This window comes from Abramis brama (genome assembly GCF_963993115.1).
Source record: "Abramis brama genome assembly, chromosome: 3".
Lineage (NCBI taxonomy): Eukaryota > Metazoa > Chordata > Actinopteri > Cypriniformes > Leuciscidae > Abramis > Abramis brama.
This window is the reverse complement of record NC_139965.1, coordinates 48,060,264-48,080,754: the sequence shown is the minus strand read 5'-3', so window position 1 is coordinate 48,080,754 and position 20,491 is coordinate 48,060,264. Positions and strand designations below refer to the sequence as shown.

The 20,491-nt window shown below is 42.7% G+C and overlaps 1 long non-coding RNA gene across 1 annotated transcript; it reads right to left on the bottom strand.

Moving 5' to 3' along the window:
* Nucleotides 1-269: 269 nt before the first annotated feature.
* Nucleotides 270-2,420, bottom strand: LOC311079474. The gene is made up of 3 exons (XR_014605410.1): nucleotides 2,226-2,420; nucleotides 1,630-1,763; nucleotides 270-562 (listed from the first exon to the last, which is right to left on the bottom strand). It is a non-coding gene; the product is annotated as an uncharacterized lncRNA (long non-coding RNA).
* Between the last annotated feature and the right edge of the window lie 18,071 nt (nucleotides 2,421-20,491).

Sequence of the window (20,491 nt, the reverse complement as noted above, 5' to 3'; positions counted from 1 at the left end):
CTGGAATCGCTCTCTTTTAATACAGATTTCACAAGATGAGAATATTTTTTTATATAAATTACCTCATTTAAAAGAATAGAATTCAAGCTTCATGTCTGTGTGTCTGTATGCCTGTTTGACTGAGTATTCGCTGAGTTACAGTTCATTTTCGGACGCGTTTCAGAATGGTCTTCACTGACAGAGAGAAGGCAGAACTCGCATCACGTTTATTTTTCTTTATTTGGCAAAAAGCACAACACTTTGTTTTTATTGTGAGTATACAAAAAAATAATACACATTTAACAGAATCGATTGATGTATGAAACTTGCTTGTAATATCAAAGTCCACAGAGCAAAATTAATTTCTTTTGAACTGAACTGAAAAAAAGCGAGCTGGTATCGCCGGCGATACCGTCGACCCCAGGGGGTTAATGTCACTGCAGATGGTGAGATGGCTGGCGCCGATGAACTCCTTCACATACGCCTCTAAGGCCGGGACTCCTCCTTGGATACTACAAATCATGACTCTGTTGATGGAGGCAATCTCCTTATTAACTTGTTTGTGGTCCGGTATTCTGTTACCCTTAGGTACAGATAATGAAGAGAAAGATGAAAAGGTTTCAAAACAAAAGTATTTATTAATTAAAACAAACTCAAGTAATCTTAACTTAAGAAGAAGGCAACGTACAGTGTTTAACAATAACACAAACAGCTGTGATGATAAATGAGTGACAAAAGACTGGTGGGAATCTAGGAACAAAGGAAACACAGAAAAACAGGTAACTGACGAATACAAAATAAAAGTGAAATTAAACACAGTTGGTGACAAATACATGATACTCGCAAAGACAGGCATTTCTAAAGTTACTATCATAGTTACTACAGATCATAGTTACTACAGTAAAGTTCTTGTCGTGTAAACGTCCTGTAATAATGTAGGTAACCATTCGTTATACATCAATAGTTCAAGTTTTTACTTGCATATACGATTTCATTTTAATCCAAATGACTCATGTGTGCTGAGTGAGCGATCAGCAATCAAGAGCATGCAACAGAGGTGCGCGCTCTCTCTCTTTTTACCGTCAGTTAACATTAGTAATATGTGCCTCGTTTTACCATTGCTATTGATATATCCGACCGAACTACAAACTTTCTAGCAATGTCTGTGAAAAAGTCAGCACGGCGAGTACCACTGAATGTATACAGAGACATATCATAAATTACAGGACTCTAAAATGAGCTTTTCCTTCATCTTGCTTCGACACTGAAGAGCGACGGATCACGTGCGCTCCACTGGCTTCACTCCTATTGGTTGTTCCTCCGGAAAGTTGCTCTTTATTTGTGTAGCGTGGTGGTGGGGGTAAACGGTTGACAAACCAAATCTTATAGTGGTAATTTAATATGACAAGCTGACTACGCCACCCCTTTTCAGAGAAAGGGGAAGTAACTACTCAATGGAAATAGGGCACACAGGTTCGTTACCATGGAGGGCAAAGAGACGTGGATATCAGTACAAAGAGTTTATAAAGGTCACATAAATAGATAAAACTTACTGCAAGGCAGAATGTCACTCAAATTAATAGTACAGCACCGTACGTCAACACACACAAAATAAAGAAAAATTAAATTACTAATGTGGCTGAGGCTTACCCGTAGCGGGGTAGGCTAGCTAGGTGTCTTATCCAAAAACCACACACGCACACGCCCAGTGAGGTGTAAGCGGTTATATGCGGCAAACCACACTCAGCTTGAAAAGCTAGCCTACCAACCCGGGGTCCATCAGCCTAAAATAAACACAAAAAGACAATGAATACACTGAACAAATGATAGACACAAATAATAATAACAGAATTCTGAGTTGTTGCTGATGCAAAACACTCACCACAAATGAGCATTGACTTGTAGACAAAAGAGTAAATCACAAAGCAACAAGCTTGCAATTAAATAAATTAAAATAGTCAACATCAAACTGAAACAAAAGACAAAAAACACCATAGCAAAAAAATAAAAAAACGACTCCAATAAACAATACAGTGATAACGTAACGACTGAGTATACAAACAAAGGAAAACAAATGCTAAAGTAGAGAAAAAAAACAAACAAATTAGCACACACGCAGCCGGTAGCAATATGACTGAAGAGCAAGCCCACGTGCACAACTCAGGCACATGCAGCGGATCAAATGGTTTTAGCGTGGAAAACATACAGCAAAACACACAACAAAATAGCAGCACCGTCTAAATTACCTTTATGCAGAAAACGATCAGCCCAATGCCCACATTAAGACAGAGCATCCTCAAAGGAATCAAATATCCAGGTGGTCATCACGGAACCGCATAGGCGTACGATTGCTCACAGCAGCTTACGCATATGAATGAAACATATGGAAACAAACCAACTGGGGGAAAATAACAGCCTGCACACCACCGCGGAGCCACCAACCAAACACTAGTCCAGCATTGAATGGCGGCGCGCCCACACCAAGGGGCGGAGCTAACAATGACGCATCACCAGGTGGCATAAACACAGTCTTTAAATAGACAGAATCGGGTGTTGATAGGCTGTCACTCTAAATACATGGGAGGGGACTTACCACAATTGCATAAAGTTGAATATATTTCAACTTTGTCACATCGCTGGTCACGCCTACATCCTGTTTCCTACAGTCACTGTCACTGGAATTTGCCAACTCTCCATTGAAATTAATGGGATTGTCTCGCTTTGTCGCTGCGTGTCGCTGGTAGTGTGAATGCAGCTTTAGTGTTGCTTTGTGCAGTGAACGCTCAAAGGGATGGTTGAGTTAGCAAACAACTGATCAACTTAGAAAGTATATACACACACAAGCTTTTGTTTTTGTATTGACTGCAGTAAACGGCAGACACACCTGGTTGCATGCTCGATGGTTGTGATATAACTAGCACAATATTTATAAGAGATGGAAATAGTTAGTGAGCGGTTTGTGGGCTACATTGATATATCAGCAGTGGGTTATTCTGGAGGGGTTTATTTCTGGAGATGTTGGTTTTTGTGTGGGAAGAGTTGAATTCTCACTCCTCCTCGCATTCACTCTGTCTCTAATGCATGTCAGCCTGAGGGAGGCCAGCCTTTATTTTTAACACACAGATACAGATACAGATACAGGTGAGGAGGTGTTTTGCAGAAGTTGAAGCCTCAAACACACTTTATTCAGACACTTCTAGCTACACAAGCTTGTTCTGTGTGGCATTGTTTTCCCAAAAAGTGTTGCATGACAGTTCATTATGTGATGAAAGTACGGTCAGTTTTCACTTTTAGCTCAAATGCTCACCGTGGAGTTGCAATGGTGAGATCACTGCATTCATGACTCTCATCAGCTACAATGCTCAGCGCTGCAACCTTTTATGCAACGGGAGTAGATCTAAATATAATTCTGTAATCAAAATGTTTTATGATTAGTTAATTTCAGAAGCTGTAATAGTTAAAACAGTAACAGTTTTCACATGTAGTACATATTTTATATGCAAAGATGTTAGCAAATCATAGCATTGGGCGTTGCTATGTGCATACATTTGTATTATGTGTTTGTATTGAACATTGATGAAGCAAAACAAAATTTTGTGTGAAAATAAATCATAAAAGTGGTTTATTAATGATTAACATTTTTGTATCCATGTTTGAATGTGTATTATAATTTGCATACATATGCATTAGAATTTCGCTGACTTCTCAGTTTACCTTTCAAAGCTGTGACTACATCACGCTAGACATGAGTGTCCAATTTTTTGAAAGCGGAGCAGAAGGGCGTGACACGCTATAGCGACATCCCCTGGTCAAAGCCGTGTAAATGCATCACAGCAAACATGGCACGCTTTGCAGTGAATAAAATTAATGATAAATGATCAGTATATGAGACAGGCTTCCATACTAGATAGTCTTTTATTCATTTGTAATATTCATTTGTATTTTTGTGTATGAACAAGCAGCAACACAGAAGGGTGATCCATGGATTTCAAATAGATGGAGGAATGATAAGACAGCACACCTTTCCAAATCTGTTTAAGAACACTTAATCTGGAAATCTGTGTAAGGGTCTGTTCATACAGAACGTGCTTTTTCATTGCTTTTCTAGGCAAACGCGCACTAGATGGACATTGCGCTCGCTCTTTTGCAGCGTCTCGCGCATGACACGGCGTTCTAAAAACGCGGCGCTCAATTGAAAAGAAGTTCAGCTTTTAAAAACACGTCTCGACCTTGCGTTTTCCCCAATTCCACTGCCCACTTATGTGTAAATGTCCCCAAAGTCATAAACATCTTAAAGGTGATTTCTGTATTGATATCTTCCAGATGAACCTGCACATCAAATATCCTAGAACAGCCTCTCTCAAACTTTTTTCAGTCAGGGCACCTTTCAAAAGTGCATAAAATCTCAAGGCACCCCAGTGTAAAATATAATTTAAAAACATTGCATAACCCAAATGTAAATGTATATATATATTTATCTAAAATGAATTTACAATTTTATTAATCCGTTCATATGTTTAAAAAGAAGAAGAATGTATTTATGTAAATTCAAATATATTTATATATGAAATGTCTGATTATTTTTTTTTTTTTTTTTTTTTTAGCCTACATAATTTTTTTTGGGGCACCCGGCACCCACTTTGAGAAAGGCTGTCCTAGAAGCATCTGCAAAATACGTGTTATATTAACACACATACCCATATATTTTATGAAGATGTTACACTTAAACTTGACGAATAAATGTAATATTCCAACTTTAATCTGATAGTTTTGTAAATTCATGTAACACAATTTCTATCGGTGTGCACAAGCAGGCGTCCTTTGTTACCATGGTAACCGTCCTGCTTCTGCATTACACTTTTACACCTTTTCGTGCGCATGGAAAAGTATGGAAGATATAGGCCTACTGATGATTTTTAATTTATGTTATTTAATGATACTACAGATTGCACTTCGTAGATCACACTGACTTTAATGAAAACAACTGTTTTGCAGAGCGTGCCATGTTTGCTGTGTTGTATTTACACGGCTTTGACCAGCGGATGTCGCTAGTGTAACCGCACTGGGTAGTACATTAACATTAGCTCAAATGATCTATAGGGAATTTTAATAATTAATCATGAATATGATTAATATATTGCATATTACAGTTACATTAAATTATCGAAATTGAAAATAGATCGATTGTATATATGAATAATCAATCACAACGAATTATAATTCCTCATTCATATATCAATCTTATTTCAGATCGATTATGAGATAACCCTTAATGGAAATTAATGTAATTATCAAACAGTTGTTTGTCCAAACTTCTCAATAAAGTTATCACTTCTTATAATTTCAGGAAGAATAGTTTCTGGCCATGAAACTATTCTCCTGTCCTTATAAAATTTAGGTTACTGAAAAGTAACAAATCAGCTTTGTAGCTTAAGATCGAACATTTTCATTGACTTCGTGACATAAGCAGACAGACAGAATCAATCAGGAATATATTGGGTTCTCTTACGAGAGTCCTCTCGTACTGCGTTTTTGTAAAAACGCTACGGGAAAAGTCTCTTTTCACGAAATACTGAAGCAAAAAATTATCCTTAATTTTCCATATATGTAAAGCGCGTTGCAGCAGTACACAGCTATGGCGAGACAGCTTGCTCGCTCATTGGCTGTTCTGCGGCAACTGCATAAGCCTATCGAGCGAGGCCTGAAGTGACGTCAGTGACGCTTCGCGCCCTCCTTGCCACTTCCCGCCGAGACGGGTGTGGCTAACCTCTATAAAAGGAGCTTGAAAAGGCTGATTCACTTGATTTTCATCTCTTCAGCGAAGCTCACGCATCGCTGGATCACGAGGAAGCACGCGTCGTCTGATGCAAGCACTTCAGCGGGACGAGCCCTCGAAGCCGCTGGCCAACGCCGCCTTCTACCGCCGTACCTGCTGTGCTTTCCGACGCCATATCCTTTCCATTCTTTGTTCTTGTGTGTGTGTGTGTGTGTGTGTTCGCTTTGCAACACTCACCCCTAAAAGAGCTGCGTCTTTTTCAAGATGCCTTCTCATGCAGCGCTCGCGCTCGCTGACGGCGAAATGCCTTCACTCCGAGCCAATTGCCTACGGTGACTCTGAGGACTCGCCGGGCATCCTTTCCGAGGCTGCCCTTCCTGGAAGCGGATGGCGGGATTAGTTTTTCTTTACGTTACAAGAAAAGCTACCCTGTCTCTGCACGCGTCATTCACCGGCAAAGGAGAAAAGAGTGTTCTTAGTCCCGCCGTTGGTCGGTCTGACCTCTTTGCTCTCACATTTCTCAGTTCCCTGTTCGGCGACTGGAAATATTATTGCAGCAAGTGAGTCTGTTATAACACGCTTGCCTGCCAGCAAACGCCGAAGAATACATGTTGACGCCGCTTTCAAAAGCCTGTATTCCCCTGTGGCTCAGTGGTGGAGTTATAGGTTTTCCGCATGGAAGACCGGAGTTCGAATCCCGGTCTAGCGGCATATATATTTATGCCGCCAATGCTTTGCTCTGTCAGTCCCCTGAAGGCGACTGCAGAGATGCATTTTGCAGCCAGCGAGCGCGTAGTACCCGCTTGCCTGCAACCGAACACCGTTTCTACGGTTCCCGTGCGTCACTGGCGAAAGGAGAATGGAGTGTTTTCAGCCCCGCTGAAACTGGGCGATATCCACTCTTCTCACATTCTGGCATTTTTCAGGCGTCTGAAAATGTTAGTATTGCATGTTGTGCTTACGTATGCCTGCAAGCAAACGCCAGTATGGATAATACTCGCGCTGACTTTGTCTATGTATCTTCACTGTGGTCCAGTGGTAGATTCTTAAGCTTTCGCGCGGGGGATCCGAGTTCGAATCCCGGGTCTGCCGGCAGAAAATATTTATGCCGCCGAATGCAAATCACTCTGTTTGTTCCCCGAGAGGCAACTGCAGACGTGTTTTTTGCAGCCCACGAGCACGTGGTACATGCCTGCAAGCAAACGCCAGTGTGGATAATACTCACGCTGACTTTGTCTATGTATCTTCACTGTGGTCCAGTGGTAGATTCTTAAGCTTTCGCGCGGGGGATCCGAGTTCGAATCCCGGGTCTGCCGGCAGAAAATATTCATGCCGCCGAATGCAAATCACTCTGTTTGTTCCCCGAGAGGCAACTGCAGACGTGTTTTTTGCAGCCCACGAGCACGTGGTACATGCCTGCAAGCAAACGCCAGTGTGGATAATACTCACGCTGACTTTATGTCTATGTATCTTCACTGTGGTCCACACTTACTTCTTAGGCTTTCGCGCGGGGGATCCGAGTTCGAATCCCGGGTCTGCCGGCAGAAAATATTTATGCCGCCGAATGCAAATCACTCTGTTTGTTCCCCGAGAGGCAACTGCAGACGTGTTTTTTGCAGCCCACGAGCACGTGGTACATGGCCGGACTTCTGCCGAAGTCCCGGCCACGGCCGATGATGCTATATGTGTAGAGAAGATGCCCACTGCCTAGTGCCCATACCTACACACTAGCACAGCCCTTCACACAGGGCCCGCGCTCATATATTCGACTCGGGTCGATCACGCACACAACATAGTGAACGTGCCCACTGCCTAGTGCCCACAAACACTATGTTCTGCATGCCTTGTGGTTTCTGTAAAGACGAAACCTGTGTGCATTCACTCTGCTCAGGCAGACAGTGCACTCATTGCAGTAACTGTGCCCGCTCTCCCGTGCCCACACTTACTCACGGCCATTATATGTCCTACGGGACTCGCCCAGCCCTCCTTTGCTCGGTTAAACACCGCAGCGGGGTCGAGCGCAGGCATTCTGTCCGCTGTGATCAGCGCGCTTCCCCCTCGGTAGAACGCGCTTCATAAAAGAATTTAAATAAATAAAAATCCCGGCCGCGGCTGATGGTGCTTCAGGTGTAGAGCAGATGCCCACTGCCCAGTGCCCATGCCTGCACACAAGCACAGCCCTACACTCAGGGCTCGCGCACATAAAATCGACTCAGGTCGATTGCGCTTCCAACATAGTAAAAGTGCCCACTTCCCAGTGCCCACGAACACTATGTCTCACAGATCACAGGCTCTCTGTAAAAACGGGACCTGTGCGCGCTCGCTCTGCTCAGGCAGGCAGCGCGTCCAAAGCAGTGAATGTGCCCGTTTCCCGCCCACATTTACTCGCAGACAGCATGAGTCCCACGAGACTTTCTCAGCCCTCCCTCACTCAGTTAAGCACTGTAGTAGGGTCGAGGACGAGCGTTCTGCCCGCTGTAATAAGCGCGCTCCCCGCCTCGAATGTCACAGGCGTAACGCCTATGTTATTGCGCCCCGAAGCACCTCTGTTGCACGGCGAACAGAGCGCGCTTCGCATCCAACCCTTAGACAGCCATGCAGAGGCATGGGCAGCGCTTCCAGGGGTTTCGGACTGGGTGCTAGACATTATAAACAGAGGCTTCTCGCTACAGTTTTGTCGACGCCCTCCCCGCTTCACAGCGCGCGTCGAAACTACGGTGACTTTAGAAGTAGCACACCTACTTTGCGCCGAAATATCAAAACTGATGAGCAAAGGGGCGATAGAGCATGTATCCCAAGCTCAAAGCGAAGGGGGGCTATACAGCAGATACTTTCTGGTCCCCAAAAAGGACGGTGGTATCAGACCCATACTGGATCTAAGACGGCTGAACAGAGCATTAGTGAAACGCAGTTTCAAAATGCTCACGACCAGGAAAATCCTCGCGCATATTCGCCGAGGAGACTGGTTTATGTCGATAGATCTGAAGGACGTGTATTTTCAAATACAGATAGCGTCACATCACAGGCGATACTTGAGATTCGCCTTCGAGGGTCAGACATACCAGTATACAGTCCTGCCGTTCGGCTTGTCCCTGGCACCTCGTACATTTACGAAGTGCATGGATGCAGCGCTCGCCCCTCTCAGACTACAGAGGCATGCGAGTGCTGAACTATTTGGACGACTGGCTGATCCTAGCTCAATCACGATCACAGCTCGTGGAGCACAGAACCATTTTACTCGATCACCTCGAGAATCTTGGTATCACGGTCAATTGGACAAAGAGTTCGCTGAACCCCAGTCAAGCGATTTCGTTTCTGGGTACCATTCTGGACTCACAGTCTATGACAGCGCGGCTGTCGCCACAGCGCGCGACTACCCCGCTCAGGAAGTTTCAAAGGATGCTGGGTCTCATGGCCTCAGCATCGCCAGTTCTTCAGCTGGGCTTGCTCCGCATGCGCCCTCTGCAGTTCTGGTTGAGAGCGCGAGTGTCCGGCCGGTTACGTCTCAAGGTCAATCAGAGCTGTGTGGCAACCCTGATACCTTGGATGGCGGACGACTGGTACCGATCAGGTGTAAGCCTGGGGACTTCCTCGGGAGTGAGGATGGTGTCGACAGACGCATCCACCTCGGGATGGGGAGCGCTGCTCGAGGGCAGACCGTTCTTCGGCCTGTGGTCAGAACGAGAAAAGCTCCAACATATCAACTGCCTGGAAATGCTGGCAGTGCACAACGCGCTGACGCGTTTTTGTCCCCAAATCAAGGACCAACACGTCGTAGTCCGTTCGGACAACACGGCCGTGGTGTCCTACATAAATCGCCAGGGCGGTCTCAGATCCAGACCCCTGTACAGGCTGGCGAAACGCCTCCTAACATGGGCTCAGCACAATTTGCGCTCGCTGAGAGCAGTGCATGTGCCTGGGCTCCAGAATTTGGGCCCAGACAGACTGTCCAGGAACAACATTCCCCTGGGCGAATGGTCTCTACACCCACAAACAGTCCGGCTGTTGTGGGAGAGATTCGGCAGAGCGGAGTTGGACCTATTCGCGTCCCGCGAAAACGCTCATTGCCCCGTGTTCTTTTCCAAGAACGACAGCGCGCTGTCCCGGATGTGGCCGCGCTGCCCGCTATACGCTTTTCCCCCCGTCTCCCTCCTGCCTCAGGTGTTAGAGCGGGTCAGGGAAACAAAATGCTCAGTACTGCTTGTAGCACCGTTCTGGAAGAACCAAGCATGGTTTCCAGTCCTGATGCAGTTAGCAGACATCGCTCCATGGCCAGTGCCATTGAGGAAAGATCTCCTCTCGCAGGCCGGGGGCTCGATTTGGCACCCACACCCGGAGTTGTGGTCCCTTCATGTGTGGGCGCTCAACGGATATCCGTTGATCTCGCAGAGGGAGTGATGAATACCATCACTCAGGCTAGAGCACCGTCGACTAGGCGGTTTTATGCCTCGAAGTGGTCGGTTTTCTCCGGCTGGTGTACAGCTCGGGGCCTATCACCCCTCGATTGTGAGGTGACGGAGGTTCTCTCCTTCCTACAGGAGCTGTTGGATAAGGGCAGATCCCCTTCCACGCTCAAAGTTTATGTGGCGGCTATTGCAGCGTTCTCTGGAACAACGCTAGGTCAGTCACTAGGAAGGAACGATTTAGTCATCCGCTTCCTCAGGGGAGCTAGGAGGCTGAATCCTCCCAGACCTCCTTCAGTCCCTATGTGGGACCTTTCTACGGTTTTGGCGGCCATGAAAGGTGCCCCTTTCGAGCCTATCCAATCTATTAGCCTCAAACATTTGTCTTTTAAAACAGTGTTTTTGATGGCTCTCGCTTCGGTGAAGCGCATAGGCGACCTGCACGCGCTCTCCGTGAGCCCAGCGTGCTTAGAGTTTGGACCTAATGACTCTAAAGTCATACTCAAACCTAGGCATGGTTATGTGCCAAAATCCCTCAACACGCCGTTTCGGGCTCAGGTTATCTCCCTGTCTCCCTGTTTCGAAACAGAGCCTATCCAAATGGATAGTTGACGCCATAGCGCGGGCTTACACTGTCAAGGGCCTCCAGTGCCCGTTGGCCGTTAGAGCGCACTCCACGAGAGGTGTCGCCTCTTCGTGGGCTTGGTCTAGCGGGATTTCCTTACAGGACATATGTATGGCGGCAGGCTGGGCCTCGCCGTCTACGTTTATTAGGTTTTACAACCTAGAGGTTCCCGCCTTGCAGGCTAAGCTACTATCGGTGTAGTCGAATCAGCTGTCTAACTAGAACACTGAAATCGCATGCGCAGCGCGCTACCGACTGTTTTATGGGCAGAATTGTGTAAGACCCACATTTCCCACATTAGTTCAGGTTCCCCACCCTGTCTATGTGATGTCATATTCGCGTCTGCGGACGCGGCCATATAAGGACGGAGGGATTCCCCTTTTGTCTCTAGACTCTCTCTGTGAGGTCATGTTTTGTGTCTGCGGACGCTACAATATAGGGAATTAAGGTCCCCCCCCCTTATTCCCAGACTCTCTGTGAGTCTATCTGGTGATTATGCACTGTATACCTGGGTTAGCTTCCAGTGATCGGTGTTTTATCCCAGCACGCACGGCGTTTTACAAGGGGTTCCCGTAGCGTTTTTACAAAAACGCAGTACGAGAGGACTCTCGTAAGAGAACGTACTCGGTTACTAACGTAACCTCGGTTCTCTCTAGAAGAGGGAACGAGTACTGCGTTCTCTGCCGTGCGTACGGTTCACTCTGGTTCGCTTCGGCGATGAAAATCAAGTGAATCAGCCTTTTCGAGCTCCTTTTATAGAGGTTAGCCACACCCGTCTCAGCGGGAAGTGGCAAGGAGGGCGCGAAGCGCCCTCATTGGCCTGACGTCACTTCAGGCCTCGCTCGATAGGCTTATGCAGTTGCCGCAGAACAGCCAATGAGCGAGCAAGCTGTCTCGCCATAGCTGTGTACTGCTGCAACGCGCTTTACATATATGGAAAATTAAGGATAATTTTTTGCTTCAGTATTTCGTGAAAAGAGACTTTTCCCGTAGCGTTTTTACAAAAACGCAGTACTCGTTCCCTCTTCTAGAGAGAACCGAGGTTACGTTAGTAACCGAGTACGTTTTAATAAATGCAAAACTACAGAATATACGAACTACACAATATGCACGGATTATATGTCTATGTACATACGGTTAAACAATACAAGATAACGAAAAACATTACAAACAGAACACGAATTAACAGAGGATGAGAGAATTACAGAGAAAGAATGAGAGAGAGGGAGAGAGAATGAGATAGCGAAAGTGAAAGCAAAATCTGCGATCAGAGATCTTCCTTAAGCGCAGCGTGCGTGTGTTTCCTTAAGAGCAGCGTGCGTGTGGAGCAGCGTGCGAGTGTTCCCTTAAGAGCGCGGCCGCGGGATGCTCAAGTCAGTGGTTCAGTCAAAACAAGACGGTTAAAGAGAGACCAAGAATGGCAGGTAAAGGTAGAAGAAACATAAAGTTACATTCATATGCAGAATTACACACATTTAAAGTTTTGATTAACACACGATACAATTGCAGATACACAAATTTGATATGGGAAAATCAAATCCTTGTTTATACATTTCTTAAGTGGTTATACATATAGAAAATGTAGGATTAACACTTTATTCCTACTCCTCTCCTAGAATCTCAGCTTGCTTGACATTCCGTTAGGGCAATAAAAACAAAGTGGGGGGAAGGCAATTGCCAGAGAATGTTGGTGACATTCTTAAACTAAAACACTTTTGATTCGAGATTACACATTAGAAAACTACACCTCTATTATAAAGCAAAAACTAATCGCATATACATATCGGAGTGTACATACGTTAAAGGGATATTTCTATCCTAAGTTACACTGATTAATGAGGATAGGAGCAGGCTTCACTCAATTTTAATAATACACTTTTCAGAGTGCTGGCCTAAAAATATAATACATAAGAATAGGACAGAGGCCGCACTATGCATAAACGTTTTTTATTCGTTGCACAAACGCGTTTCGGCGTGTGCCTTCTTCAGTGTGCAATCAAACAGACATTGTGACCAATCTTATATGCCCCCACCAATGACACACCCATAAACTCGTAAGCCAATGAATTCAAAGTATGCTACACACATATCAACAAAAGACAATTAATTAAAGACAATAATTCTAGGCTGCATACAAAATGACTTACAATACACAGATGTTTCATAGACAAGAATAACCCCAGTTTTACAATTATAAAAAACAAGAATCATCTCAGTTTTATATTTATAAAAAACAACTCAGTGACAACTCTTCATTCAACCCATTGGGAATACATGTGTTTAGATTAAAAATATACCAGGCTTCTCGCTGCAAGAGGCGGTTTTCACGGTCTCCCCCTCTTGGAGCTCGATTAACCACCTCTAAGCCCATGAATTTGAGCATACTGACGTCATGTCCCACTAGATTAAAGTGCCTTGCGACTGATGATTTCTCATCATTCCTTCTGATCGCACATTTATGCTCAAAAATTCGTGTCTTGAGTTGTCTCATGGTCTTCCCCACATAGAACAAGCCACAGGGGCATGTCAGTAAATACACAATAAAAGTAGATACGCATGTGATTCTACCTCTTACTTTGTATACCCTACCTGTTTTCGGATGTTTAAAATGATTTTTATTTATAGGTTATAGGGCAAACTTTCCAAGACCCGCCGCGTAGTTGTTTTAAACGAGCACCTAGTCTTAGAGACCGTTTAGTACGTTCACACCTCCCTGCACCAACACAAACGCATTTTCTTTCTAAAATTCCACAAGGTAATTTTAAGTGTTTGAACTGTGTAGCATGTAACTTTATGCTCACGGAAAATCATTTTAAACATCCGAAAACAGGTAGGGTATACAAAGTAAGAGGTAGAATCACATGCGTATCTACTTTTATTGTGTATTTACTGACATGCCCCTGTGGCTTGTTCTATGTGGGGAAGACCATGAGACAACTCAAGACACGAATTTTTGAGCATAAATGTGCGATCAGAAGGAATGATGAGAAATCATCAGTCGCAAGGCACTTTAATCTAGTGGGACATGACGTCAGTATGCTCAAATTCATGGGCTTAGAGGTGGTTAATCGAGCTCCAAGAGGGGGAGACCGTGAAAACCGCCTCTTGCAGCGAGAAGCCTGGTATATTTTTAATCTAAACACATGTATTCCCAATGGGTTGAATGAAGAGTTGTCACTGAGTTGTTTTTTATAAATATAAAACTGAGATGATTCTTGTTTTTTATAATTGTAAAACTGGGGTTATTCTTGTCTATGAAACATCTGTGTATTGTAAGTCATTTTGTATGCAGCCTAGAATTATTGTCTTTAATTAATTGTCTTTTGTTGATATGTGTGTAGCATACTTTGAATTCATTGGCTTACGAGTTTATGGGTGTGTCATTGGTGGGGGCATATAAGATTGGTCACAATGTCTGTTTGATTGCACACTGAAGAAGGCACACGCCGAAACGCGTTTGTGCAACGAATAAAAAACGTTTATGCATAGTGCGGCCTCTGTCCTATTCTTATGTATCCTAAGTTACACACAAAGGATGTTTTGTGTGTGTGTGTGTGTGTGTGTGTGTGTGTGTGGTGTGTGTGTGGTGTCACATAGAAAGTTTCGTTATCTCTCTGGCTGAGAGAAAGGGGTTTGGAATTCCTTGAAACTTTGCAAAGCTAGAAGATGGTGTCGTGTTGTTCTGGTTATCCTCCAAGGTGCAATAAAGTGTCGCGAAAGACCATTTGTTGCAGACTAGCTGGAGCCAACACAAATGATTTGCATTCGGGGGTTCAGAGTGTGAAAGCAAGAAGGAATGTGCATTTGTGTTCAGATTCAATGAGCCATGATTCATTAATTCAGAACCAAATGAAATGAATGATCTGCTCATCCGCTACACTAGTGTGGCACGCCCTTCTGCTCCGCTGCTTTGTGCATGTGTAGAAGTGCGAGAAAATAAGTCATTATTACGAGAAAGTTTCTCATTATTATGAGATGTTAAGTCATTATTACGAGAAAGTTTCTCATTATTATGAGATGTTAAGTCATAATTATGAGAAAGTTTCTCATTATTACGAGATGTTAAGTCATTATTACGAGAAAGTTTTAGCCTGGCAAGCCAGACCTACATCAAGATGTTGGGTCTGGCAACTCACCATAGACACGGCTCAATCCGAGGGGTGGGATAAACGGCTGTCTTTCAAATTCCCTCTGCACGCAATTGTAACGACAAACTGAGAGGAAACAAGTGCGAGTGCACAATATGTTTATTGCGTAATAAACACTCAAGGTTAAAGACAGATAACGTATTCTTCTTGATGCGATGGTCAGGAACACAGTACACAGGAGATCGCCAGGAACACAGCAAACAGGAGAGCGTGACACAGGGGCTGAGACAGGCGATCCTCAGTGAGAGTGCTGGTGAAGAATCCGTGGTGAGATCGTCGGTGAAGAATGCATGCCTGTAGATAAACAATACATAAAAGCTATAATCAAAGAATAATTTACAGTGATCACTTATAAACGACAACAACCACGAACATTCCAAGTTCGCTGCGCTGGTGATATTAAACACAAGTTTGTATGTGTTTGTCAGATAAGTATGAATTAGCATTTAACAAACTAGTTTGTGGAGACAAACTGCGTTGTCTTTCGTTTACTTCCTCGCTACAACGTACAATTAACAATACGAACTATTACAGGAAAACACATCAACGAAAAAATCATACTTACAGGTTGTTGGTCGTAAACAACAGCTTCTGTTTTTAAAGTTGGAACTGCTCCATGTTTCAGGACAAGCCGTTTGCGAATCCTACATTGTAACTCGTGTAGATTGAGGAAGCTTTCCTCCGGAAAATGTGCAACATTTGGATTATAATTATGAGGGACCGAGTTAAAAATAAATTGTAACCGTCCTTAGGAAGACTGAACAAAGTGGACCTGCAATCTGGGTGAAAATAACAGCGTTTAGATGGCATAGCGGCAACGACACTCCAGTACCACAACAACTTCTCCAAAGCAACATACAATGGCCTCGCCCCCTTTATGTATTGTGTTCCCAGAGGAGGGGTTTATGTAAATATTGGGCTTAGTGATGTCAGCAAGCCCACAGGAATGTTGTGTAGTCTCTATCGGCTGTTTCTGTAGTTCTTAGAAATTGATTTCTTTAAAAGCAAATATCTCCCTTTGCTTTAAACTTTGAACGTTGTAACTTTGCAGATGTTGTTTATGCTCAAACAGCAACATTACACACTAACTAAAGTTAGAAAAGTGAAATTGTGTTTTACCACCCCTTTAACAATTATTATTGTTTAATTAGCTTGTAGTAAAGGAATTTGATTGGTTATTAGGAGTAAATAGTTCTCTTCAGATTTAGATGTCATTAATTAAGTGCTTTAAACCAACCAAAGATTTATAATTCTTGATTTTTCCCTTTAAACTCACATAACCCTTGTGCATTGTTCAAATTCACTACCCTTTCGTTATGTTTCGTGGCTGAAAACAGCCACTACTTTAAACTGCTGTAAAAATGTATCAGATAAATATTTTTTTTCAATTTTTTTTGCATAAATCTATTAATCAACCTCAGTCCTGCTCAAAAATACTAAATGTTTTTAAAAAATTCTGGATTTTAACTCTTTAATTGCCAAATTCGTAAATGATGTCACTGATTTGGGGGAAAAAAAACACACAAAATGACTCATTTTCAATATAAAATATGATTGTGTACTGGATTTTTTTTTACCTTTTATCACAGTCTTGGACATGTCAAAGATTAGAAACAACATTGGTTTTGATGCATTGTTAGTTTTTGTGCAGCATCAGATTTGAACTTTTTCTCCCTCATTTTCTGTTGGTGGCTGTTTTTGCCCCATTGACTTCCATTATAACCACATTTTTTGATTGCAAAGAAATGACACCATATAATTATGCATTTTTGATTGTTGGTGGTTTTCCCTGTTGGGAAGAGGTAAAATTTGTAATTTTTACTGTTGATAACCAGGTGGCACCATTAACCCTTTAGATAGGCCTTTGCTAAAAAAAGCTTAGTTTCTGGCTTTTACATGGAGTTATATGGAGTTTATATGGAGTATAATAGCATAATAAAGTGTGTGTGTGTGTGTGTGTGTGTGTGTGTGTGTGTGTGAACCCACTTGATGCGTCTGAGAAAATCAAAATATGCACCTCAGCTCTCAGAACTACATGGAGTAAACAAAAACAAAGTAAGTGTATTTATGCATCTGCTGCCTTTTGATGGTGAGAAATGCAGACTAAACAAAAACAAAGCAAGTGGATTTTAACGCGTGCATGCAAGCCTGCTGGTCATTTGATGGTGAGAAGAGCAGCAAGCAACATGAGAAAGGGCTTGACTTGTAGTGAAGTTTCAGAGATGTTTATGCAGCCTGACCCCTCCAGCGAGCTGCAGGATGTATTGTCTTCCCCCTCTGACACCACAGACTCAGGAGAGTCAGATCCTGATTTGGATGTGGCACCCTCATCATCCTCTCTAGCTTCCACTGAAGGCGAGGAGGATTCGGAGGATCCTGGATCTGGGTGGATTGGGAGAAACGGCAAAGTGTGGTTTTCCACCAACGCGGAGACAACTCCCTTTCTTCAGCCTGCCAGAGGCGTGACTCCAGGGCCGACGCGCTATGCCATCGCAAGGCATAGTCATACATGTTAGTATGACTGTACAAACATGTATGTGTTGACGCAAGTCATGCTGACAATGAGGTCAGTCATCTCCTCCGTAAAAAACAGATTGAACACAGAATCCATGTTCTGGACCCTTGCGATGTTTAGTAGACTATTCGCGCTAAATGAATGGTTAATGTCATGGTGCAATGAGCAGAAACTGCTCTTTGTAAATAATTGGAATCTGTTCTGGGAGCGTCCTAGGCTTTTCCGTGCCGATGGCTTACACCCAAGCAGATTCGGAGTGTATCTTCTGTCGGATAACATCTCCAAAATGTTAAAGGGGTCATATAATGGTACATGCACTTTTACAAGTTGATTGTACTGAAATGTGTGTTGGCAGTGCCTGTACACAACCATCATAAAATGATAAAAATCCATCCAGTGTTTTTTTTTTAATCTTCTTATATGTTTCCTCCTGTCTCAAATCAAGCTGTTCGATATTGTGACGTCACAATATCAACGCCCCTCCCACGATGGCTGATTGACAGCAGCGTTTCAAACACAGACCCGCCCTCGCGCCCTCGTGAGCGAGCTGTCAATCATAGCACGCGCCGACCGGCGCGTTCATTGTTGATAGCTGGAGTGCTGAGCAGAATGGCGTCTAACGATTGTGGTGTTCTGTTCTTGGGTGTAATAACGAACAGATGATGTTTCTAAATCCGTACAGCTGAAGACGCAGTGGCTGAGTTTGTTTTCGAAGGGAATATTCCCCACGATCAACGTCAATGCTGTCATGTTTGCGCGAATCATTTCACCAGACTCGAGACTGCTTTACAAACGAGGGTCAGTATAAAGCTGTTTTTGCTAAGAAGCTGCTCCAGAAAAAAGGATCAGTACCAACTATTCGTGTTCCTGCTGAACCTCCAGAAGAACAAGTGAGTGTAACGTTTTATTGACCTTTATATTAATCTTTATATTAATCTTTGCAAATAGCTTGCACGCTTTTCATGATGAATGTGGCTATTTTTACACTCAGGGTACATTATGGCATGTTTTCTATGTACGACGTTCTCAATATAATTCATAATCCCACGTTTATAATGAACAACGCGTTATGGTTTTTGTATTATTATTTTAAACGGTGTACGCACAGAACAGAGGGGCGGGGTGAGCAAAGCTCATTATCATTTAAAGACACATGCACTGAAACGGCGTGCTGAAAACAGAGCTGGTTTTGACCAGGTAAAATGAGTGATTTCTTACAATACTAATGAGAATTTTTAATTAAAGTATATTACAAACTTTTAATTTAGACCCTAAAGAATCATATTAGCTTGTACAAAAATGACATTATATGACCCCTTTAAATACCATTAGATGACTAGTAACCAAAAGTCCAAATCATAGTCTCTCCTGCACCAATTTAAATGATATAAATACTAGTGTAGAACATTGCATAGAAACTGTGTCTATTCCTCGTTTAGTGAGATCAAATAATAATTCTACTGCAGGATCTAGGAAAAATCTAATTGTTATTAAAACAGAAAATGTTGCTATTAGTAAACAAAAACAATTTTTAAAGCTAGGTCTTCTAAACATTAGATCACTCACACCTAAGGCAGTTATTGTAAATGAAATAGTCACAGATAATAGCTTCGATGTACTTTGCCTTACTGAAACCTGGCTTAAACCAAATGATTATTTCGGTCTAAATGAGTCTACTCCATCTGGATACTCCTATAAGCATGAGCCCCGTCTGATTGGTCGTGGCGGCGGTGTTGCAACAATCTATAGAGATATTCTCAATGTTACTCAGAAAACGGGTTATAAGTTTATTTCGTTTGAAGTACTTGTACTAAATGTTACGCTCTTAGATGTTAGAAAAAAATCCATATTATCTCTAGCCTTGGCTACCGTATATAGACCGCCTGGGCCTTACGCTGATTTCCTAAAAGAGTTTGCAGATTTTCTCTCAGATCTATTGGTCAATGTCGATAAAGCATTAATTGTTGGAGATTTTAACAAACACGTAGATAATTCAAATGATGCGTTAGGGGCTGCGTTTATAGATTTATTAAATTCCTTTGGGGTCAAGCAAAGTAATAGAAAATAACCAAAACAATCTTTTTATTTTTTATTTAACACATCGTGGCTAGACTAACAAATAAACAGACGTCACCCGAACAAAATATCCCGTTACAGTTTAGTAGTAATGATTTCATGAACTTCTTCACTGAAAAAATAGAAAACATCAGAACCACAATTGTAAACGTTCAATCCTCAATCGCGCCTTATAATTCAGCCTCAATTATCCCCCCGCAAGAACAATTACAGTGCTTTACAACTATAGAACAAAAAGAGTTAAATAAACTTATCACTTCATCTAAAACAACAACATGTTTATTAGATCCTATACCAACTAAACTACTGAAAGAAGTGTTACCTGTAGTGGAAGAGCCTCTCCTCAATATTATTAACTCATCTTTATCTTTAGGTCATGTTCCAAGAACATTTAAACTGGCAGTTATAAAACCTCACATTAAGAAACCACAATTAGATCATAATAATCTAGCAAATTATAGACCCATTTCAAATCTTCCATTTATGTCTAAAATACTAGAAAAAGTTGTGTCCGCTCAACTGGGCTCTTTCTTGCAAGAAAATGATATCTATGAAAAGTTTCAGGAAGGATTCAGGCCGCATCATAGCACTGAAACTGTGCTTGTTAAAATCACAAATGATTTACTTTTAGCTTCTGACCAAGGCTGTATCTCAATACTAGTTTTACTTGATCTAAGTGCTGCGTTCGATACTATAGATCACACAATACTCTTAGATCGACTACAAAATTATACTGGTGTTCAAGGACAAGCATTAAGCTGGTTTAGATCATACTTATCTGACCGCTACCATTTTGTCTATTTGAATGGAGAAAAATCGATCATAACTTCAGTAAACTATGGAGTGCCGCAGGGATCTGTGTGGGCCCTCTATTATTCTCAATATATATGATGCCACTTGGAAATATTATAAGGAAACATGGAATTAGTTTCCATTGTTATGCTGATGACACTCAAATATATATTTCAT